Genomic DNA, 17,183 nt, shown 5'->3' on the forward strand with positions numbered 1-17,183 from the left:
AACCTACTGACTTAATGGCATTAGGAAAAAATAATGCAGTTTAAGAAAATCTTTGCATAAAGCAGAATTTTTAACATATACTAAAGCCCATTCTGTGCACTCTCATTCAGAATTAAAGTGGTTTTAATTCAAGTTAGTGTTTGAGTTAAATCTAAATTAAATTTGAAGTTAAATCATTAAATCTGTGCAGGGATTTAATGCAGTTTACATAATCAATTTTAGGTTCATACCCTTCATTAATTTGGATGACTATCATCCAGTCTTTGCTTACTTAAAAATAGTTCTAATGCATTTATTAGTATTATATTCCTCAAACTGGGTTATTCTTGAAGAAACAGGGAGTTTGAGCTTTCTTTGAAGTTTCACAAAATGAGAGTATCTTGCTGAAGAAAGTCATTTTGTTCTCACGCATATTAAGGGCAGGGAGGGTTTTTAATTCCACTTAAAGAGTGTCTGTGTTGTCACAGCCAGTAAAGCAGGCACAAGGAGCAGGGCTCTTCCCTCATTAGCAGCAGCAGGAGAGCCCAGGCGTGTGCTGCACCCACAGGGGACATCCCCAGCCCAAGGACCAAACACAAGTGTGCTCCAGTGTGGGCAAACAGCACATCTGGCAGCTCCTGCAGCAGCCCCCAGACCAGAATGAGGGTGTATGTGGGCACTGGGGATCCCTCTGCCACAATTTGGGGTGCATTTTTGTTGTCATTTCACCCAAGCCAGCAGCAAAGAATCACCCTGCCCCTCCCTGACTGCCCCAGCAGTAGGACTGGACAGAGAAAGGGAGGAGTAAAGTGAAAAAGCTCCTGGGTTGAGATAAAGAAGGTAAACCAAAAGCCACGTGTGCAAGCAAAGCGAAACAAGGACTTGGTTCCCCATCTCACATGGGCAGGCAGGTGTTCAGCCATCCCAGGAAAGCAGGGCTCTGTCCCAGGTCTGGGAGGACAAACAGCATCCCCCTGAATGTCTCCCTTTCCCCCTCTTCTTCCCCAGCTCTGTACACTGAGCAGGATGCCATACAGTCTGGAATTATCCTTGTGTGCCCCCAAGTTCTTGTGCACCCTCAGCCTCTTCACGGGGCTGGGGTGAGAAGCAGAAAAGACCTCGATGCTGAGTGAGCCCTGCTCAGCAGCAACAAAAACATCTCTGCAGTACCAATTCTGCTTTCAGGGCAGGTCCAGTACTGTGAAGACAACTGACTCTACCCCAGCCAAAGCCAGCACACTTTGCAAGATGCAGCCATTGGTGTAGAGCCCCTGCTTTTTCCCCTTCTCCATGAAGTGCCAGCCATTTGTGATTAGACTCCCACCTGTCACCAGATTTCAGAGGAATGCAGAGTGGATGCATTTTACAGTATCAGAACCAGCTGCTCACAAAAACAGCTTTTACTCTCCCAAGGTCTGGTAATCATTTCAGGAGACAAGCAGAGAAGAGGATATCTCAGCTGACACCGGAGAGCACAAATGTTGACACAAATATGAATCTGAATTTTCTGACAGTAGTTGATTGTGTTGCTTTAGAAGGTTTAACAGACATGCCACTCAGCCGACAAGGCCCTGTTTAATGCTTCACTTTAAGTATTTGTATGATCTCTGGGGTTGTCAGTTCTGGGAATTGCAGTGCTTTGGAGCCATTGCAGCAATCTCCCTGTGTGTTACACCTGTTAGAGCACAATGCCTCCTTCTCAGGCTGGGCTCTGCTAATCTGGAATCCCGTGGCATCTACGTGCTAGAGTGCTGCTAAATCTTTTCCATGCTTTCCCTGCTTTATAGCAGCTAATTTTCATAGAGGCCAAGTGCCCATGACACCAACCAGGTGTGTGCAAATGCAGCAGGGGTGTTATTGTCACAGAGGATATGCCTGTCCACAGCCTCTGGAACTCCATCTCCAATTGCTTGTGCTTCAGTGCCTATCACTAGAAATCTATTAACCTGGTCTGTGGCGTTTCTTATTTTCAGTTGATTGAGGAAATCTAGTTTCAAACAGTCCAGTCAACATTGGAATGTTTCAATATAGTGGGTTTTGTCCTGCCATAATTTTTTTTTTCATGAATTTGCAGATAGCCCCCTCAAATTAGAATTTGGGGCAACTGAAACATTTGGATGAAGGCTGGACTGCTCCTAGGAGAACTGAACTGCTCTGTTATATTTGCAAGCTGCATTTCTATATTGCTTGCTTCTGGGGATCTGAAATTTCATGGGAATGCAGTGAAAATTATTAAAAATTAAACTTTGTATCTGCTTTATGTATTCAGCATTAATGTAGTCTTTCATTGTCTTCTAATAGCGATAATTAGGTGTTGGGTATGTCTTGTAGCGCCCCTGGGAGGGCTTTTATGCACAAGATAAATACTAAACACTAAATACTGTATACATGAAACTAAACTTTGTTGAGATAAAGCCTCTGTTGGTTTCATTTTTAAAATGCTCGCTTTCACCTTCCTCTTCCAGACCCACAAAACTCTGTTAGAATTTCCCTTTATCAGCTGTTTCTTATTCCTCCTACATCCAAGGTGCTGTTTACCTCAGGCCTTTCATTCTGCACCAGTGTCATCCTCACCATGAGTCAAAGGAGAGGCAAACTCTCCTCACAGTGAGTACAGCAGCATTTTAAGTGCCAAACAGTGCCAGGACAGGCTGGCCCATCTCTGTATGGAGGAGCATCTTCTTCCACTCCAGTCCTCCTGGTCAATGGTGCTCTTCACTGGGGACAAAAAATAGAAATTGGTCTGTATGTAATAATAATAATAATAACAATTACAATGATGCTGATGATGTTGAAAATAAAAATAAGATATAGAAGGGGAAGAAAGTAGGCCAATAGTGATGGATATCTGCAAATGTTCAGCATTTCTGGACACCTAGAGATTTTCTTTGCCTAACTTATGGCTTCCAGTTTAAAATTCCTGGCTATTACATGTCAATCTGAATTCCTCACATGTACCTACACAGGCACAGTGTCGCAAAATGCTCACTGAGTGACTATTCAGTTCTTCTGCCAGGAGTGGTGGACATAGGGAAGACAACCGAACAGCTAAAGTTTAGTGAAGCTGGGAGAAATGTTCCAAGAATACTGTTGCCATACATGCCTGTTTGAGAATTTTTTTCTATAATTCCTAGATGTTTTAAAATGGGCTGTGTAGTCCTTCTTTTAGGGTTTACAATACTCTAGCCAAAACCAGGTGCAGCAGTCAGGTACAATAAAAAGGCACCCTGGAGCTCCAGGACAGCATCCATCTGATCTGAAGGTCTTGACTTCAGGGATACAGGGATACAAATCCTAACCTTCAACAACAGGAAAATAGAGAAAGTGATGATAAAAATAAAGCAGCAGCAATAATTGTCTGAGGTGACTTGTAAAAGTGGGCCTTCAGCATTCAAAACCCCCGTGATAACGCACATGGGTTGCTGGGGTTCTATTTATTTGGCATTATTACTGCAGCTATTGTTGTAACATGGAAGTCTCGAGCTGAGTGACCACCTGCTGTTCCTGTTGATGCTCAATTTGCAAACAGTCAAGTACCATTTGGTTTGTGCCAGCTTGCTGCATTACTTCAGCCATAAAAGATATTGTGTAACCTAACAGCAGCTTTTTAACTAAAAATAGGTGTTCTGCTTACATCCAGTAGAAAACTGGTATTTAATGATTACAATACAATGTATTCAGATTCTTTCCTCTGCTTCAAGCTGTAAGAACAGCTTTTTCAGCTGCAACAAATGGGGCAAACCTCCTTAAAAAAGAATTTAGTAACAGCAGCAAACTGAGAGACAAGACAATTGGCCAAATTTACTGCTGCCATAGGACTGCAAAAGGCTGCCTGACCTTGGGCAAGCCTTCACACGTGGCTTTAGAAAGGTTAAGGATTTAAAACTCCTCCTGAAGTTACTAGCAGGCCCCAGGTCTAAGCACCTATGAAAATCAGAGCCTTTAATCTTCACCATTTGTCATTCTGATACCACAAAAGGCTAAAAGGGATCTTTTGCTTTGCCCTCAGAGAGCCAGACCAGGCCCTTGCTTACAGGGTCCAGTCTGAATTCCAGGGGTTTTATTTTTCTTATTATGATAGATTGCCTGTCCAGAAAGAGGTCATGAAGTGCAGTTACCTGAGAAAGGAACTGTGATCTTCTGTTTACAGGGAGAAGCTGACAGCCAGAGCTCTTGGGAGCTGCTATTATATCACATTATGGCTTTGGGCAAGAGGCTTTACCTCTGCCTTTCATCCAAGCCACCTGCAACACTTTCATTCCCGAGTGTTGTGATACTTCATTGTTATTTACAAAACGCTCAGGGATCGCAGGAGATTTAGAATTAAAGCCAGAGTCATTAGCAGTGAAGGTGCAGAGGAAGGGATCTGTGTCCGGGCAGGCAGAAAAGCTGCTCAGTCGGGTTCCCGTGGCCACTGCCTGGGCACAGAACGTGTTAAACTGCAGCAGCAGAGACGTTCCTCATTCATTTACAGCCCCATTGTGTGATGAAAGGAAAGGCAAACTCTGCCACCATTTTGCTGATGCGAAGGATTTCATACACATAATAAATTCCATGTGAACGTTGTTGCCATGCATCCATCCCAGAATTCAGCCCCTGGGGCACTCAGTGATGCTGTTCTCCTGTCGCTGGGAATACCAATGCACTGAAACAACGAGCTAAATCTTCTGTATCTCGTCAGGGTGGGCTATGGAGAGCACAGAAGGGGAGTGAAGGAATGTGGCCCTCTCTCCCCAGCCGACCGGGGGAGAAGGTTCCTGACCTCATCATCTGTGCAATAAACACCGTGCAGGTGGGGAGCCCTGGCACAGCCCTGAGCAATAGGCAGCCCCACGCAATGAGATACAGCACATGCAACTTTGATAAGGATTTCTGTGTGGGTAGTTCTTGGTGTTGATGAGAAGGAAGGAGGAGGCTGTGTGCCCAGGAAATCAGGGCTGGCAGCACCAAGCCTGTTCTCACAGCACCCTCGTGTGCTCTCAGCAGAAAATGCTCTGTGTCACTGGGGGACTGCTGTGTCTTTCAGCAACGCTGTAACTTGTTGAAAAAACTAATTTAAATTAAATAGGACAGCCAGTACATATTAATTAAGTATCAATTGATTCTTAAAAGAGTACTTATTGAGGGTTCTCAAGTTGGGAAGGGATAAATCTGGTTGTCATGTAATTAATTCAGAATGACACAGGCAACAAATGCATATTACATATTTTTTCCTCTGAACATTAACTTGTAAAGAATGTTTACATATTCAATTAACATTTAACAAGATAACCTTATACTACATTAATTAGCTATCTGCTAATTAAAAATGTACCAAAATTAATATAGACATTAAACAAGTCAACTGTATAACTCCTTATGCATAAGGGGAAATCAACATGAAATATCTCGAAAAGCTCTTTGAGAGAAAATGTGTGAGAATCTAGGTCTATTATGTCCCTTCCAATGACTCTGGAAACCAGCATCTGGTCAAAGTAAGGAGTGGTGGAGTTTATTTTGCTTCATGTACATAATTAATGAAGTCCTTTCTGGCCACACCTCATCCCAGTGCTTTTGGGTTCAGGTTCTAAAGGTTTATGAAATTAGATTGAATGCTTCTCCTTGGTTTTGGAGGATCAAAAGCTGGGGATTTTGAGAGATATGCAAGAGAGACAAACAAGAGTAAATAAGAAGCTAAATAATGGCTTGACCCCTTCAGAAGATCACTGCTGCACACACCTGCCCAGCCCTGTGTTGGCAGTAACACATCCTCCACGCACACTGCAATAAACCAAATGCTCAGTGAACAATAAAAGGCAAATGAGTGGTTGTCACCGTGTTTTAGAGGACAGAAACACTTCTTACCCATTAAAATAAGACATTGGATAACACTCGTGTTTGTGCCTATTGCAATGATTTTAGCATCTGACCATGTGTTTTGGCACCTGGGAAGAATTATAGGAGGTCATTCTCTGAGGCATTCTGCCTTGCCTTTACCAGTAATTGCAGCTAACTGGAAAATCAAGCCTGTTTCAATCCTAAAATGGGCTGTGGTACTCTGAAACATTGTAAAATGGCCTATTTTTAAATGAATTAACTCTGACAAGCAAAGCAAAACTACAAAAAACAAAAAAATCACCTCTCTTGCACATAACAGACCTCCTGCTTTCAAAGGCCCACATAGCAGCAGTGCAGCTTCCAGCCAGCACACAGATGGGAATAGCTGCCTGTGTGGATATTTCAGTGTGCCAGAAACCTTTGAAAAATGTCTTAAACTCATCAGTTTAACAGTCAGCTGCATGGGGTTTATTTCTGGGTGTGAATCTGCACACATGCATGTTTACTGACACACACATGATCTTTTGGCATGGTCACCCTTTCCAAGCTGGAGCACTGATTAAAGTGCTTTGAGATCCAACTGGTCTCTTTTAATGCAATTGCCAAGCCATTTACATTTATACATTCCCATATTCCATTTTCATCTGAGTTTGATCATAATATGGATATAATTTAATCCCTTTTGTAATAATATTAAGACCTGTGTAGTTCAAACCCTGATAAATGATAATAGAAGTGAAGAAGAGCAAATGTGAAGCAAAGGGAGAATTGGGATTTTGTAAGGAAGGAATAAGAACAATTAAACACAGGCTTAACAGTGAAAGGGAGTGGGGAAAGATGCCACAGAAAGTGAAAGCAACCAGGATGAGAACAGGACAGGAGGTGGAAGATGTGTGCAAAAATAATGGGAAAAGCTGAAAATAGAAAGTGATTCTGCAGAGTTTGAGTGATCAGCAGAAAGACAAGGAGGACATGGGAGGGAAAGACAGATGTCATGTTCTTGTAATGGAACTGACTGTGCTAATACCCCTGTGAAGCCTCTCGGCACGCCCCTTGTAAATGAGATGTTTTCAGAAGCCTGAGAAGATTCAGACAGAGCTGACAGGCTCTGTGGTCAGGAAAAAAACCTCTGGATAGAGTCTGTGGCCCCTCTCTGCTGCTTGCTGCTCCCCTGAATCTTCCAGCAAAGCACAGTCCTCCTCAAAAGCCCTTCCTGAGCTACAGATAGGGACCTGGGGAGAACTTTGAGGATTCCCAGCACACGTGCACTACTGAAGAAGCCTCTCAGCCATCCCACTGCCATATTTTCAGCTGTGTTAATAAGGCAGTGACCAGCTCAGTTCCAGCCCAATGAAATCCAAGCAGCTGGCTTAAACAGCAGTGTCAGGCTGGAGAAATGTAACCAGATGTTGGAAAGTTACTGAGCAGTGCTGAGCCCAGAGAGAGAACAACGGCTGCTAGTCAGCAGCTCTGAAAAGGGAGAGATTAATGCTGGCACTTGGAAGGACTTGACTAACAGAAGCATCATTCTCCAGGGAACAGCAGGGACCAGCAGGCTTAGCTGGGCTAGAGCAGCACCAGCATTTCTGTAGGGCCAAGCATCACCTCCTTGATTTCTAGCAGCAGAGCAAAATTACTTGAAAGAACATGAAGAGCTAAACTACAAACTGAAATCGGAATCAGACCCCAGATGAAACCAAGGCAGTACAGCAAGTATGAGGAGAAAGCAAAATCTCAGTGATTCCATACAAGAACAGACAAAAGTGTTTTCATAAAAGTGAAGGCATGATTTGGGAAATCCCACCCTGGAGGCAGTTAGTGGAAAGGACATCCTTTTTAAGGTTCTGCTATGGAACCTTTTTAAGGTGCTGTCTGAGATGAATATTACAGTGGGTAATGCTAGAGCTCTAGCCAGAAGAAAACAATTTTTCACTTCTCTAACTGAGGTAAAGGAAAATATACAAAGTAGGCCTTGGCCTTTCCCTTGATGAGCTGCTAAATCCAGATTATACATCTGTAAGTATTGCATATATTATATCAGTGATATTGATATTATTATATTATATCATTATAGTTTGTGACTGTTACCTAGGACTGATACATAGGATGAGATTCAGAGCTCAAAACTCCAAGAGTAAAATAATTTTTACTGAGAATAAAAATGTAGATAAATAGCTTAATCTGAGGTCTCTTCAGACCTTAGAAGGTTTTGCCATGTTCTTGTAAGAGCAGTTTTGTTCTTCACCAAACTCCCTGCAAAATTCAGCTTTTAACTGGGTGGCAGCCTTCTCATGGACCTTTCAAAGTATGCAATAGTTCAGTGGTCAGGAATGTAGGAATTAATCTAACAGATTTTGCCTTTCTAGAAGACTGCTTCGGAACCATGGGAATCAGTATGTTCTCCTCTGTGGGCTTAAGCACCTATTTGGAAAACAGCAAGGGGGCAACAGGCTTCGACATTGCTGAATTCTGTTCCGAGGACTAGGACAAAAATATTGGTTTACATGGGAAAGAAACTGTCATGTAACTGGGCATGGATATTGCAGTGGGGAAAAATGTTAGCTTTTAGAGGGTTGCTAAATGTTTTGTTACAGCTGAGCCTGGTCTGAGAATTGTGATCATCTCAAAAAACTTCAGTGTTCTTTACAGCCTCTGAATTAAATTATTTCTATTTTCCCTGGGGTGTTCTTGTTCTGTGTGTTTTGGTGTGAAACATGATCCTGGAATTTTTGGGTGTGTTATTATTCCAATAATTTCAGGCAGTGAACTGAGGTAACAAGATCATTTACTAGTCTTTTTTTTTGTCTTAACATATGCTGCTTATTTGAGTTTCTTGGTCTCTCTGGATGCCACTTCCCCCATCTGAAGAAAAGGAATAATGATAGCTACTTACAGATGAGTCATCAAGAATAGTTATGCTCATGTTTGTAAAATTCTTTACAGACGCTGTCTTGGCTTATGAAACCCTTTCTATTATTAGATGTTCTGCTATCCTTTTTCCAGAAATATACATGAACATTTTAAAACAAAGACAGTGAGCTGCTAGTCATTTTTAAAACATAATGTATGTACATAATCTGCTAGATTCCTCACTTCTCAGCTGATTTATCCACTTTCTTATACTTCTACCAGTCCCAAAAATGGCACAGTGAGGGATTTTCAATTGTGTCTGTACTTGGGGGGAAATTTTAAATGAGAATGTCCCTGGAAACATGGGTGCACGAAGTAGAGTGGAAAGAGAGACAAAAAGTAACATTTTTCAGTCCTAACACACTAGCAATTGTTACCTATCAGTTGTTTTTAAACATGGACTAGCTGGGAGGAGCAGGCTGCTGGGGATTTTGGAAGAGTTATTACTGCTTTTATGTAAAAGTGTGTAAACTGAAGCGATCTAAGATTTCAGGTTAAATTATGCATGTTCCAGTGTTTTCCCCCAGAACTTACAGTAGGTGTGTGGTCTCTTACAGCTCACCACAGAGGAGGAGACACCTATTTGGAAGCATGATAGCTGTGGTCCCAGCGGAGACAACTATAGTTACAGCTATTTATTGTTACAGACAGCAGCATTACCACAGGGATTAGAGGACATTTAGCACAACACATGCACTCCATAACTGAGTGAAGATGCCCTTTTGCAAACACATCTTCCCCTCTCAGCTCCGTCTGCAGCACTGAAACTCTCAGCATTTCCTCCTCTGACACCTGTTCCAGGGGAGCAGAGAGTCCCAGAGACCTGTCATTTCCTTCTCCTGCTGCCATCTCACCTCCCAGGCTCCTAAGGGCCCTGTCACCCTTCATCACAGCTTTCTCTCCGATGGAAACCACAGGTGAAAATCCAGACGGGTTCCAGACTTGCCCACAGCAGAATTCTTTCACTTTATTCCCTGGGAAAAGGATGGGGGAAAGTGGGGAGACAAGGGCAAAAATGCAGCTGTGCTGCAATAGACAGCTACACCAAAAGCAAGTGAGCATGAATAACTCTCCTGCTGGATTTTCTTCCTCATTAATTCCTTTCTCCGCGTGGAGTTCAGGTATCCTCACACTCCAGGCAAGAATTGTGGTGTCATAAGGGTTGGGCTGAATTAAATACTTGACTTTGCAAAGACTGAGAAATGCATTTTCATTCAGGGACCTCCAAACCTACATATGCCAGTTCCATTCAGGCCAAAACCAGCAAAACTCTGATTTACCTTTGTGGAGCCTGAATTCCCATTTATTCATCAGGTCTTCAGGTGCTCACCCTACATTAAAACTTTTCTTCCTTTTAGGTATCTCCATGGAAACAAAAACAAAATCCAGAAGCCAGTGTTAGGACAGTGCTGGCCAGACTCTTCCATATGCATCCAATACATTAAATATTTGGCAAATATGGCTGTGCTGATGATGTTAAAGCCTTTTGTGGAATCTAGGCATCAATAATTCATTACTTCTAAATCAGGATTTAATCTAATGTACAGATTTTGAGACAGTTACATGCCTCTGAGAAGATAAAATAAGATTTTGTAGAGACAAGGGTCAGTGAGATAAAGAATTCCCTCAAATTTGGCAGAGTGCAGCTTGGACTGGCTAGAAGTTACATTAATCATTTTTCAGGTTCACAGTTTTGGCATCACAACTCAAATGTTTTACTTTGATCAGATCCAGATTCACTGAAGGACTCTGCAGACACAGCAAACTTCACCCAATGGCTGTTCAAAATAACGTTCAGCCCAGGTGTGCTCAGGATTCAGACCTCAGCCCCACGCAATGATCTGTGCTGGGAGATGAATACTGTTTTCATGGTCTAACCTTACAGCAGGAAAAGCTAAGGGAGAGAGTGATACCCTTCTCTGAATGTCACTCTAAACCATTTTTTCCTGCTGTTACATTAAAAAAAAAAAAAAGGCACATTCTGGAGAATAGTTTGCCTAATTTAATAAAAACTGTAAGAAAATGCTCCCACTCCAAGGTTATGTGAGTTTGCTGAAACTACATCGTGCTTGTGAACAACTTGGTAGACTCCTGTTACCTTCAGTGGCCTTTGGATCTAATGCTAAGTGAGGCAGCATAAATAGATCAGTATTTGGAGGAAGGTTTAACTGTGCACCATCAATTTCATAGCACCTTTAAACCAATATTTACAACAGCTAGCATCAAGTGATTCACTACTTAAAAGGCTCCCAACCACACTATTGACAAACTTGCAATTTGCCTTCTATTTCCAAACTCTGGATGGGTATTTTTGGCACCCCTCCCTCCCCTTTTCTTTTTAAATACATATTGACACTTAACTTTTTCAGCACAGGATGTATATTGACGGAGCCATCAAGACAGCAAACATATTAAACATAAAACAACAAGAAAATAAATAATACAAAGCTCTAAATAATACAAAGCTGGACCTACAAGCATGCATGCTGAAGAGCTTTAGGTAACTGGGTCTGCAAAGAGACCCTCAAGCTTCCATTTGGGCTTTTATAACAAACAAAACAAAAATAAATCTTGCAATTATACAGACAACAACAATTTATGGTGTTAGGTAAAGACCAGGCTTGGCTCCTCTGGCTCCAGCCATCCAGGAGGTTGCTAGCCACACAAAGAACTTGAAGCTGCTCAGAGCTGCCCACTAAAAACTTCACCAGCAAAGCCTCTGCAAAGATTCTTGTCCCATAAAACCAGGTGTTACTGGTTTAAATGTTAATTCTGAGCTCAGCCAATGGACAAGGCAAAGCACAGCTCTTCCCTTGGCCAGAGTGGACAGAGTGGACCTGCAGTCAGTCAGGCTCAGGAGCCACAGGGCATCAGGACTTTATTATGCAGCATCTGTGCCTCCCCAAGGCCCCACCTTCTCTGCCAAGGCTTTTGCCTGAGAGGAGAATCTGGCCCACGGATTTTGTTAGATTTCTTTCATCTGTTATTTGTAGGAAAGAAAACAGCTGCAGGTCAAGAGTACCTGGGGCAGTGCAGCAGCAGGGATCAGCCTGGTGATGCTGAGAGGGGAGAGCAGGACATCTGACAGGACACCTCCCTGGGCAGCACAGGAGGAACACACCACGGCAGAACAAAAACTGCAAGCAAAGGTAAGGCTGTTTTCTCACAATGCCTGGAGAAGGATGGACATTTTCAATCCTCTGCCTTCATTTCTGGACTTTGATTCGCTTCTGTGTCTTTTCAATCCTTCACTCAGCCCGGCAATCTTGAGGCAACCGTTTTGATTGCCAAGCCATGTGTGTTTTCTCCTTTACAGATCATCTCTGTCTCAGTAGGATGCAGTGTTACAGCCCAGCCATTTGCTTCAGGAAAGGGTTTCCTTCCCTCTGGCAGTATGATCTCTCATGTTTGTAGATCTGGGCTTATGAAATAAACATTGGTTTCGTAACCTCAGAAGCAAAACTCCTTTCTCTTGTGCTGCATGAGGAATTCTGGTCTGATTTTAGGCCTCTCAAAGGATTAAGATTATGGCTGGAGGTTGCAGGGTATTTTCTTTTGGGAATTTTCTTCATTTCTGTGACACAAGATCTAGAGGTTGAGAGGCTTATGCAGAGGTTCAGCTTCTTCATACAGGCAGAGAGGTGCAGGTATTTCTGTGTGAGTGCAGGCATTCCCAGGATGGGAATTCCAGGGCTCAACATTACAAAGTTGGCATCTGAGTCCTACTGCCTTTAGTGGGGCCCTAGGGAAGGAGAGCAGAATGCTTTTCTCAGATTTTATCTCTTCTGCAGACTGGAGATGCGGGAAAGCATCTGTGAAATAACTGCAATCATCACAAATCAGGGCAGCAATATCAGGAAAAACACAGTGGCCTGGGAGTCATCATGCACCACACAAACCTGGCAGGAACACGGCTGCTCCACACTGGAATGTGTCCCCCAGCTGGGGGGCTGGAACTGGAGGTAGGTGAGTAAACCTGCCTTGAGAATGTACACCCAGCACCTCGGTGTCACCTGCAGATGAAGTGTGGCTTCCTCCTCATGATCCCAGGTCCATGGACTGCCAGCCAGGTGATGAATTGCCCTGCCAGCAGCAGCCTAGCCAGGCTGCAGCAGGAGGCTCTGGTCAGTGCAGCAGCCACTGGTGGGTTGGAAGCACAGTATGAAAACCCATGGATGGGGAATTGTTGTTTTTACAGTGTTGAGTTCACAGAAGATCTGTACTTGAGAAATAATTTTCAGACAATGTGGGAATTGCTGAAAAGTTGGGAAAAAGTTGTGAAGAACTGGAAATGTGTCTGTACTTTTAGTGGCAGGTACTGGAAAGGGATGCTCTGTGCTATACAGCTTTTGTGACCTGACATAGCTGATGGAGCGCCGTGTTTCTAGAAAAACACCTTTCAACCTTCTGGCTCTACAGTTATGCCAAACTTGCAATGTCTTCATTTTTTAAATCACAACATAACACTCCAAAATCTCCCCTTTTCCTGGAAGGAATAAATGCTCCAAATCTGAGAAGAACATGACGTTGCTCTTGCAGTTAGATCTGAGCACCTCGTGCCTTTGGTCTCAGCCCCCATGGTAGCACCATGAGCAGGGCACGGTGTCATTGCTGCAGGACGTGGCCATCAAGAGGTTCAGTGCCCTGTCACATTGCTCAGGGAGAGCTGGCAATTCCCACAGGATCTGTGATCTCTGGCTAATGACCACTCTCTTTTTATACCTTTAAGGAAAAAATATGGATGGGGTTTTTCTGCACAGGCAAAGGAAAAAGGGAAAGAGCAACATATATGGATGACCTCTGGTCTGGGGCACAAAAAACTCCCCCTAGGCTTCATCCCTGGGCTTGTAGCACATTTTCTTCCCTTGACTGAAAAGGCAAACAGACTCTCCAAGTCCTGCTGCCTGTTCCCAGGGCTCTTTGGACTCTTTTGTGTGGAACAACAGTGACGTGCAGTGGCTGCTCGGGCAAAGCACAGCAGAGCAGGGCTGTAATTCATCACTGGGTTTGCTTCTCCGGAAAATTACATTCCCACAGAACAGCTACCAGGAAGCTGGGCTCCCCACGCCGTGATAACAGCTCACAAATGAGTTTGGTGAAATGCCAAGTTATGATTATGTGTGTTGCAAACCCCATTTTGAGCACTAATTTATACTGTATGCTTCTCTCTCATGTAACAGTGCTATTTAGAGGGTAATCACGTTTTAACCTAATTTCCAAATTAGTAGAAAATATTTGTATTGACTTGCAGTATATGTATGGGTTGCAGCTGACTGTGCAGGCTGAATTCTCCATAAAGAATGAAAGAAAATCTGATGAAAAATATTCAAACTCTAAATAAGCCATGGGGGAGGGTAGTAAAGTCAGTTATTGAGCTTGAGGGAGTTGAGTGGGAACACTGCCTTTAGAGATGGTGAAGCACAGAAATTGATTCTGTTAGTCCTGTGTCAAAAAGATAGTAACTAAGTATGATTTGGGGGTAGCACTTGTGATTTTGGAGAGACATGCTGCTTTCAAAGAGTCTTTAGTGTTTTAATGCTTGTCATGTCACCTTGATTCCAAAGGAGTCTGTAGTTACAAGGGGATTTGCTAAGTGAGAGGTTTGCTCTCTGTGGGGTTATTTTCTGGACTCCTTGGGGCACTGCTCCCCCAGGCAAACCCAAGAGGACAGAGTTAATCAGAGGCTGAGCTGGGCTTTAAAAAGACTGAGGCTTTCCTGTATCCAATTCAATTCTCTTTCCAAATGGGTGAGCAAACAGTTCATCAGGCTTTTGGAGATAAAATGGCAGAGGCAGCTTTAGAAGGAGTGGGTGTGGGAGTTACTACTCTAATAAAGAATGTAGAATTGCTCAGGGAAGGATTGATGAGCTCTGGATGGTGTGTAGGAAGAGGCCCTTGAAGTTAGAGAGAGCAGTTTGAATTATAAGACAAATAGCCCAGTTGTTATGGTGACAGGATCCCCATCCACTGCCACCATTGCCAAGGAGGAGGGAAAGGACTTTCTGGTGGACAGGAAAGCAGCAAAGTGAGCCCCAGAGATTCTGAAGGACAGGTCTGTGTCCAGGAGAGGCTTGGAAGCAGGAGAGTGGTTTTCCTACTGGATAGCTGTATGGGAAGTGGACTTTTTTCTCATTTATATTACTGATTTTCCTGCCTACCCACACAGAGACCCCTGAGGGGGAATAACAAATCATGTTTTCAGGGAAGCCAGCCCAGCAGAGCTCCCTGCACAGGCTCACAGTCCTGTGCCTCTGCACACTAATGTGATGAGCAAGTGGTCACTAAAGTAGGGCCCTAAAGACACTGCACTGTCCTCTTTTTGTTAGTCAGCCCATCAGCAAAGGTGTGGATCAGCTGGATTAGCAACAGCAGCTTCCACTGACAGGTTCATGCGTGGCAAGGCACGGCAGTGAGGCAGAACAGCTCTCCTAGGATGTGATCACCAGCAGTGGAGTTCCCTCTACAGCTGTTTGCAGCTGTTCCTGCAGTGATGCCTCAGGACAGCCAGGGACAGCTGCACCAAGCCCTCCCTGCCACGAGCTGCTGGGTGCCTCAGAGTGACTCCAGTGGCTCTGGGGGATGCATCCCAGGGGGCTGGATGGCTGAGGGAAAGAGCTGCCACCCGCTCAGCAAAATGAAACTGACTGCAGTAAGTGCTGCCACTTGGGTGTGTGCATACATTCTAATAGGAGCTCAATGAATAGCTGAGTTTAAATCAAAAAGACAAGTTTGGGAAGGTTGTGATTTCCACTGGCTGAGAAAGCACCCATTTCTTTCTTCTTTTGTTTTCATTAAATATTGCATTATTCTTGAGTTCTGAAAAATAAACATTTACAATTTTTCACTGCACACTGTATTAAATAGGTGTCTTATCTGTTTGATCACTGAAGGAAACAGACCTGGGCTTCTCAGTGACTTATGTAGAACTTCTCTATTTTGTGAGAAGTGCCTTGGAACTAATAAAGGTCTTGTCATCCATGAATTTTGCCACAGATAAGAAAGAGATACAGTTGCCAAATGCCATGCTGGAAGGTAACATTCATAAACACAGAAAGACAGACAACTCAAAAGACTTTTTATTGCAAGTCCTAAAAACTTTGTTCAATCTATGGATATTGCCTGACAGTTATAAAATTCTTTTTTATGGTGGGTGTTTTTGTTTGGCTTTTTGGTGGGATTTTTTTGCATAATTAAATGTTTCACTGTATAATACTACTCAAGTGGGAACTGTGGCAATAAAAGGTTTATGATGCCAAAGGATTTTCACAGCACTGATGCAGTCAGTTCCAAAAGGCTGTGAAAATAGACACTCCTCCACAGTGCAATTTAGTTCAGCCTCTCTGTATGCTACAAGCATTACACAGAACATTAGCTTATAAATATTTGAGAAGGCCAGGTTGGATGGAGAAATATGTTGGCCCCATCAGCAGCCAGATGTGTTGTCCAGAAGCACAAGCCATTAGCAAATGCTCTTCAGCTATTGGCACAGAGATTCCTTTCAACACCTAGGGAGCATTACACTGAGAGGATCCCAGCCTTCCATGACAAGTGTTTGCTTTGTCCTTGGCAGAAATGAAAATGGCAACATTATGAGCCAAAAGCTCTTCAGGGAGCAGCCTCCCATCCCTTCAGCCCCAACCAAGGTGTCTTTCAGCTGTCTTTGAATTGAGGCAAACAAGCAGATTACCACCAGCACTAAAGTGCTACTTTTTAATACTTCACTGCTCATCAGCTCTGGTCTGCTCCAAATAAAATATTAAACCCAATGGCTTAAACCATTGTGTGAACAGGACTAGGTTGGAGACATGCTGTGCTGAATAAATGCATTTTAACACCCAAGAGTGATGGGAGGTGACTTGGGAGGATTAATACATTTAATTGTGACAGCTTGGCTGATAAGCAGTAACTTATTAACTGATGAAAACTTGCCTTCTTAAAGCCCCATATCCCTTTCTTTCTGGTAGTTTTGCAAGTACTAACTTCAGTGCCTTGTCCTCAGTGTTGATGGAACTTTGAAGTTAGAGAGAGCAGTTTGAATTATAAGACAAATAGCCCAGTTGTTATGGTGACAGGATCCCCATCCACTGCTACCATTGCCAAGGAGGAGGGAAAGGACTTTCTGGTGGACAGGAAAGCAGCAAAGTGAGCCCCAGAGATTCTGAAGGACAGGTCTGTGTCCAGGAGAGGCTTGGAAGCAGGAGAGTGGTTTTCCTACTGGATAGCTGTATGGGAAGTGGACTTTTTTCTCATTTATATTACTGATTTTCCTGCCTACCCACACAGAGACCCCTGAGGGGGAATAACAAATATTTTTTTACAGGAACCTGAAGGGTTCAGTGGTTACAGTGGGTTACAGTGGGGTATGGCATTTCTTCCCTCTTCCTTTCCCTCTAATACCTGCAGATTCCAATCCAACTGCTGTTCATCTGCCTGGGGACCACAGTCCAGGGATGAAGGAATTATCCCCAAATACTGCT

Source organism: Anomalospiza imberbis, chromosome 16, assembly GCF_031753505.1.
Source record: "Anomalospiza imberbis isolate Cuckoo-Finch-1a 21T00152 chromosome 16, ASM3175350v1, whole genome shotgun sequence".
NCBI classification, from domain to species: domain Eukaryota; kingdom Metazoa; phylum Chordata; class Aves; order Passeriformes; family Viduidae; genus Anomalospiza; species Anomalospiza imberbis.